General features: G+C 40.0%; 1 pseudogene; it reads left to right on the top strand.

The window, feature by feature from the left end:
• Window positions 1-849: 849 nt before the first annotated feature.
• LOC116596878 lies at window positions 850-1613 on the top strand (annotated as a pseudogene).
• The last annotated feature ends 4906 nt before the right edge of the window (window positions 1614-6519 follow it).

Genomic DNA, 6519 nt, shown 5'->3' with positions numbered 1-6519 from the left:
AGGCTTAACCCACTGAGCCACCCAGGTGCCCCTAAAAACATTTATTATGTTAAAAAATAGATTAGGTATTTGCCATATCAAGGATTGAAACTCTACAAGCTTTTGCATGTTAACGGTTTGAAATTTTTCTGCTTTACAGTGCAGATGATATCTATTTACTCATTATAATATCATTAAAGTAGTCCCCAATTTTGTTAAATGATAGTGCTCAATTCCTTATGGTTGCAAATCCATTTATTTAACAGAAAATATTAAATAAAGATCATAAGAAATACCCAGTGGAAATTGAGATTACTGTGTCCTTTTTTAAGAGGTAAATTTCAGAAAAAAAGGTACATATAGCCTATTAAAAGTTAGCATTTGAGGGGCGCCTGGGTAGCTCAGTGGTTGGGCCTCTGCCTTGGGCTCAGGTTATGATCTCAGGGTCTTGGGATCGAGCCCTGCATTGGGCTCTCTGCTTGGTGGGGAGCCTGCTTCCCCCTCTCTCTCTACCTGCCTCTCTGCCTACTTGTGATCTCTGTCTGTCAGATAAATAAATAAAATCTTTAAAAAAAATTAAAAAATAATAAATAAAAGTTAACATTTGAAAAAAATTAAATGTGCCATTTTTTTTAAAGATAACCAGTGTAATTCCCACAATATTATATAATAGAAAACCCACAAAAAAAAGTGAATTGGGGCTCCTGGGGTTCACTCACCCACCCGCACACCACCTGTGACTGAATCTGGCCTCTGCCACTGGCAGACGATTCCCAAGAGCCCTTACTGTGAGGCCGGGAAGCCTCTCTCTGTTCTGTCCCCCACCTGGCAAATTTAAGTTTGAAGAGAAGGGGAGGAGGAAACACAGACATGAAGAGGAAGGTCCAGCTGGGGCTGAGGAACTGGACCCTGGCAGATGTCTGAGAACTTGTCCTGGATAACTGCAAACCATATGATTGGAAAATTGAGATCTTCACAGATGAATGTGTGCACTTGGAATTCCTTGGTTTAATAAATACAGGCCTGATTTCAGTTTCAGATCTCCCCAAACTACCTAAATTGAAAAAGCTTGAGCTTAGTGACAACAGAATCTTTGGAGGTCTGGACATGCTAGCAGAAAAACTTCCAAATCCCGTCCCGCTTAACTTACGTGGAAATAAACTCAAAGATTATCATCTTGGAGCCTTTGAAAAATTTGGAATATCTGAAAAGCCTGGGTCTGTTTAACTGTGAGGTTACAAAACTGAATGACGGCGGAGAGAGTGTCTTCAAACTCCTGTCCCAGCGGACCTACCCGGAGAGCTAGGACAGGAGGATTGGGAAGCCTCTTGCTTCGACGCCCAGGTGGATGGTGTGTGTGAAAAAGAGGAGGGAGAAGGAGAAGATGAAGATGAGGATGGTGAGGAGGAAGAATTCGATGATGAAAAGGATAAAGACGAAGACGAAGGTGTGGAAGGGGAAGAGAATGAAGGTGAAGTCAGTGCGGACAACGTAGAACTCGAACGTGACGACGTTGGTGGAGGTGAAGGCGGGGAGGACCAATACGCAGATAAAATGATGGAAGCAAGTGGGAGAGACAAAAGGAGGGAGAAAATGAAGCAGATGATGGAGAAGATGATCAAGACCCTGAATAATCTGTAAAAAAAGAACTGTTCAGTTGTGGTTGGACTGCTTGTCTGGGTTGGTAGCTGTTTTGAAAAAACGAAAACCAAAAAACAAAAACGTGGCTGTGATACAAACCCCAGAACACCTACCCACCCAAAGAGCCAATGAACCGATCCTGATAATCCACCTTCCTCCATTTAGTCCCTCTGGGAAATCCACTGTCCCCAAACGGGGGGACTTCACCCCAACAAAATTGTAAGCATTGTTAGGTTTTCTTTTCTTCTTCTTCAAGATTTCATTTATTTGGCAGACAGAGTTCACAAGTAGACAGAGAGGCAGACTGGGGGTGGTGGTGATGGTGAACAGGCTCCCTGCTGAGCAGAGAGCCCAACACAGGGCTTGATCCCAGGACCCTGAGACCATGATCTGAGCCGAAGGCAGAGGCTTAAAGCACTGAGCCACCCAGGCGCCCCTGCATTGTTAGGTTTTCATGTAAGACTCTTGTAGTAGAGTGGAGAGCTGGGGGTGTTGAGTGAACCATCTGCGGCTATCAGTTACACCAAGACTGTAATAGCATTTTTACTTTCTGTACAACAAAGAAGCTTTGCAAATAAAGTCTTAACATTTTGAAAAGAAAAAAAAAGTTAATTGTAATTGGAACTGAGCTGAATGGAGTTCCAAAGCTTCAGTCAACATTACAGTAATGTTGTACATTGTACAACAACATTGTTGTAATGTTGTTCGGTCTTATTCTCCAAGACCGAAGCTCCTTAAGATAGTCAATGAAAAATAAATTTGTATGTTTGTATCTGTATCTGTACAGTAAATCTGTTTCTGTAAAATGTATGTGTATGTATATATCTGTGCATATTAAGTATTAATATGTCTGTGTATAAAAGTATGCAGTGATTCTCCCTTGTAGATTAATGTGAGATATTAGAATATTAACCACTTTAGGAATGACATATCTGAACAAAGATTCTCTTGATACATGTCAATAGTATGAACATATGGATAGATAGAGCAGACTAGGCAGTTTTGAATAAATCAAACAAGGTTTACTCACCCAAATGATGAAGAAGTAGGCCACTATAGTCAAGATATACAGAGAGAATGAACATTGTCTATGAGGCAGAGGAGATTTCTAGCCCTTAAACCACAGCAGTGGGAACACAGTTCCAAGTGACTAAAGAGTGAGGGTTATGTGTTATAGGCCATGTTACATGACTCACACCAATCTCAGAATTATGTGAAACACAGTATTACTAATGTGTGGTACATGGTATACTCAGGTATAAACATTTTTCATTTATCACTCTCAGTCTCTCCATAATGACCCAGATGGTTTCAAATATGTTCCCAAAAAGCTTCCCCATTCACTCATTCAGTTATTGTACACTGGTTCCAGTTATTTCTTTAGTCAGGAACGATTTGTTGTCTATCTTTGCACTTATGAGCATACGGGTAATATAAATTTGGACATTCTGCCCACCAGTGGCATGAACTTGAATTTCAATTTTTCATTCTTGTTTGGTGGGTGTGGGTATTATATACCACTCATTGGTGTAATTCTGTATTTCAAGTTGTCTTTCCTTTGTTACCATTCATGCCTCTTTTTGGCTGATTTGCATATTGTCCAAGCACAGTAGTGTGGGGCCAGCGTAAGGGCCTGGGAACCTAGCCGTGATTCAGCAAGTTCTAGAGCTACCTTCGTGTAAACAGTGCTTAGCAGATCCAGCTCAGCGTTGCCAGCAGAGAAGTGATCCAACACGTTTTTCACAGCAACCTGGCAATGGCTTCACTTGCTTTGCTTGTGTTACAAGTTTGAGAAACACTGCTTTGGGAGTGATACTGAAAAGAAATCTTAATTTTAGTTTAGGGCTTTGCTGTTCCCTGTGTGTAAACAATGGAAACAAAGAAAAACCTAGTTTTGTACTTTGCCCTAGATCTTTGGGAGCTCTTTATAGGGGTCTCCCCGTGAGAAAATGAGGCATTAATGCACACCCTTGAGAGTCTGGGTGGAGATTAAGAAAAAGACTCACGAGATATGAATGTCTGCCACTGTTCCTAGCACGTAGCGGATGTTTGTCAAACACGACTCTGCTCTTGAGATCTTTAAAACCTACCTGAGAAGTGTGATTTCTGATACTGAAATCCTTAGGACTTCAATTGGTATCATTATAACGGCTCCTTACACAGGCAGTTGTTCTCAGTCCTGTGCCTGAACATGAATTACCCACCAATTATAAAAGTAATACCCAAAGGAAGCTTTTTTATGAGCATCTGATGCCATCGACACATCCTAAGCAATTTAAAGACACTGTGGCGTTTTACAGTTATAGCAACATGGACAGGTAGGCACTGTTATTATCATTTCCATTTAGAAATGAGAAAGTGAGATTTTGGTAATTAAAGAATACTCTAAGTTCACATACCAATAAGCACTAGCATACTTGAACCCGTGTTGTCTGATTCCGAATTCTGTGCTCCCATCCAGTAAGCACTGTAACAGGGCCACTAGCCAAGAATTAATGGCTTTTCAGGGAAAGAGGAACAATATATCAGAACTGCCTAGGAAAAAATAAAACTTTTCTCAAAATTAAAATGTCAAGTCAGGTTTGTTTAGAGAAAAATTAGCTTAGGATTTCAAAGCATGACTCGAAAGAGATTCTCACTTACTTCTACTTCATTTTTAAAATTTATTATATAGTGTTCTCACAAGCATTATCCGTTACTGGTAATTTTGCATTCTTTTTTTATATCCTGAAGTTTAAATGACCCCTTTTAGAACTCATGTTAGTGATAAAAACAGCCTTTGTGGCTTTTACATCTTGGACTTCGGTGACTTAAGTTGGTTTGTGTTTTTTGTTGTTGTGGTTGTTTTTAAATATACTAGAGGCTTAGAGGTCCTGTATTTCTAAGTTTGAATAACTTAGATAACAATGTCTGTCTTCTCTAGCTGCACAACTGTTTATGTATCTATCATTTATCTGTTATCTATCTATCATCTGTCTGTCTGTCTTTTCGTTCTTCTACCAAACAGAAACAATAGGGATTATTCACTTAGTTGGTTTTGCGGATCTGGCATCCCTGGCTTCAAATTCAGATTTCCACACTTGCTAGGTGTGTGAACTTTGACAGATGTATTAATTCTATTGCTGCAAAATAAATTACTACAAATTTAATACTTTAAAATAAAACATATTTATTGTATCACAGTTTTTGTGGTCAGGAGTCCAGACACAACCCATCTTGGTCCCCTGTTCAGGTCTCAAGGGGGTTGCAGTGTGGGGGATTCATTCCAGGCTCAGGATCTTCTTAGTATCTCCCATGCTTTTTGGCAAAATTCGTTTCCTTGCCACTGAAGAACTCACAGGTGTTGAGTTCTTCAAGGAAAGCAGGAAACTCTCTGACCTCAGGGAAGGCCTTATTTTAGGCTTGACTCTCAAATCTGTGTTTTCTGATTTTTATGTAGATAAAATGACATATACCTCTTAGGGTTAGTTGTGAGTATCAAATGAGACAATAATACAGCAGTGTCTGTCACACAAATATTCAATTTTTTTTAATTTTTTAATTAAAATCCAGCTTTTTGCTTCATCATCAGAATAATCCGTCACCTTCCATTCCAGATTACAGTTAATACATAATTTACTCTTCTCAGTTTCTAGACAAGCTTTATTAGATATTTGGTCTTATAAATTTCATAGGTAAGGAAGATAGAAAATGGGGCGGCAGGTGTAGTAGGTGTGCAGATTTTCTGTAGAAGCTGAAACATTTTTAGTGTCATTGTTTCTATTTTCTCAATTTAGTGGTAAAGATTATGGTGAGGTAAGACGTGTGAAAATGTTTACATGATGTAAATATTAGCAACAGTCTCTTTTTTAAAGAGATTATTTATTTGAGAGAAAGAGAGAGAGGTGGGGGGAGTGCAGAGGAAGACGAGGAGAGAATCCTCAAGCGGACCCTGACCCCCAAATCAGGACCTGAGCCTAAATCAAGTCCAGCACTTAACCAACAGCCACCCAAGGGCCGCAGCAACAAATTTTAATGAAGACTCAAAAGGACTTAGTCTAGGGTGAAGAGGGAGGAGGAAAACAAGAGAGAATATTATGAAGAAAAATCGGATTTGGAACAACTGTATACGTGTGGCTTAATTTAAGAACCTGGGCTCTGAGGCAAGAAGGGCTTCAAGAGATTGTCACTTTAAAGTTTTCTCTCTCTCTCTCTCTGTATGTTTTTTCTGTCAGCTGGACATAGGGAGTCATCCAGAGGATAAATATTTTGTTCGGAGAAGCGCAACTGTGAGTGCTCCGTTTGATGTGTAAATCTAAGGACCATCCATCGCATGGCCCTAGGAATCTTTTGTGATAGACCTTTCTTGATTTGCGATGGTCGTTTTAGTTATTTTTGTATTGATGCTAAGAAACTTCCTTAGAAGGAAAGAAGATAGATCTGCCTTATTACCTTTTGAGGCTCAGTGTTTTTAGGATCTTTCTGACAAACAGAGATGATCCTAACTATGGTTGAATGGCTGTAAATATACCCCGTTGTCTACTGGGGAGCTCATCCTGAAGGAAAGCTGGTGTCCTCAGCTCAATATCCAGGTCTGACAGGCAGCAGAGGAGACCTGGGTGTGTCCCAGACTGTGGCTAACACTGGAGTCTTCCTCTTACCCAGCTGAAACATCCCCACTGTGAGGCCCTATCTGGAAGCAATGGCTAGATGTGAAAGTAGACACTGGAGTGTTCTTATTTTAATACCCATCAAAGAAGATTCAGATAAACAAGAGAGCAGGATCACATTCCTCACTAATTACTGTGCTTCCCAGGGGATATGGCTTAGTAAAAGCTTTATTGAGGAATAGATACACATCAAAAGGAGCAGCACTAGTATTAAATGTGGTAGTGAAAGCTTGGAGAACCACTTGACATT

The sequence above is a fragment of the Mustela erminea genome, chromosome 8 (genome assembly GCF_009829155.1).
Source record: "Mustela erminea isolate mMusErm1 chromosome 8, mMusErm1.Pri, whole genome shotgun sequence".
NCBI lineage: Eukaryota > Metazoa > Chordata > Mammalia > Carnivora > Mustelidae > Mustela > Mustela erminea.
This window is presented reverse-complemented; position numbering and strand designations above follow the sequence as displayed.